Genomic DNA, 618 nt, shown 5'->3' on the forward strand with positions numbered 1-618 from the left:
TTATACACTGCAAAAATTTCACCATAACTTGTGCCCATTTACTTTAAATAACTGGCCCAGTTAGTTAAAATAACTTTATCATAACTTGCCGGGATTTATCCGGGTGTGGATACACATTGTATTTTAAATGATATTTGACAGGTTATGCTAAAGGTGGGACACGCAGTTTTGACAGCTATCTTAAATTGTAGTTTCTCACGGCTGTCAGCCATGTCATTGCTCATCTGTTTATTTTAAATAAAATGGAGTTAACATAAATGCGGATAAACTCCGCATTTGGATGACAACAATCAAAGTCTGGCCCATGATGGTCAGAAACCAGATAATGACCTGGCAATGACTAATCATATGCCGGTCAATGGCCAATCAATGGCCAATCAATGGCCAGTCATTTGCCAGTCAATGGCGGGTTAATGGCGGGTTAATGGCCAATCAATGGCTGGTCATCAAATTTTTATGTGCAATAAAAACCACTTATTTACTCTAAATGATCAGACTAATTACCAGCTATTGGTGATAAAAAGGAAGGGAGTACTATGGGACTTTAGGATTCATGTTGTTTGTGAAGTGAGGGATTAAAAGCATATTTCTCTAACTAAATAATAACTTTCTATTTGG

This window comes from Coniophora puteana, assembly GCF_000271625.1.
Source record: "Coniophora puteana RWD-64-598 SS2 unplaced genomic scaffold CONPUscaffold_1, whole genome shotgun sequence".
NCBI classification, from domain to species: Eukaryota; Fungi; Basidiomycota; class Agaricomycetes; order Boletales; family Coniophoraceae; genus Coniophora; species Coniophora puteana.